The sequence below is a fragment of the Terrapene carolina genome, unplaced genomic scaffold, assembly GCF_002925995.2.
Source record: "Terrapene carolina triunguis isolate 2854851 unplaced genomic scaffold, T_m_triunguis-2.0 Scaffold110, whole genome shotgun sequence".
NCBI classification, from domain to species: domain Eukaryota; kingdom Metazoa; phylum Chordata; order Testudines; family Emydidae; genus Terrapene; species Terrapene triunguis.
The window spans coordinates 4,857,378-4,858,073 of record NW_020664461.1 but is presented as its reverse complement, the minus strand read 5'-3'; positions in this window follow the sequence as shown (position 1 = coordinate 4,858,073).

Here is a 696-nt window from a genome sequence, read left to right as displayed (position 1 = left end):
GTGTGTGTGTGTGTGACAGGCTGTATTGTGTGTGAGTGCGTGCGTGCGCATAACAGGCTAGTGTGTGTGTGTGTGTGTGACAGTTTTGTGGGTGTGCATAACAGGCTGTAGTGTGTGTGTGTGTGTGTGTGTGTGCGCGCATGACAGGCCATAGTGTGTGCGTGTGTGTGTGACAGACCATAGTGTGTGTGTGTGTGTGTGTGTGTAACAGGCTGTAGTGTATGCTGTTCTGTGTGTATGTGAGTGTACACACGAGGAGAATCTGTGCACTGGTTTCCTTTGTATTAAGTTTTTCTTGCGAAGAGCAATAGCTCTTCTTAGTCCTAGAAAATAAACCCGAAGCTCTAATTCCTAGTCAGAGGAGATGGAGTTTTCTCTTCTGGAAAGATCCCTCGGCCTGAGATTACTGCTGTCAATTATTACTAATGCTCTGGATCCCTCACAAGGGAGTTGGGTAAATGACTGTTTGCCACAGGCATAGAAGATGCAACATTAGATACAAACGCTAATTGTTATTAACCAAGATCATTTCTGGGTATTGCTTCATTTCATTAAGAAAACATTAAATACCAGTATGAGGAGCTAAGAAGGCGGCTTGTGAGGCTGAGGGTCTGGGGGCCGGTGCCTCGGGCTCCCAGGTGCCCTTTGAACGCGTTGTTTGCCTGGGAAGGGGCTGCCCAGATCAACCGGCCTCCG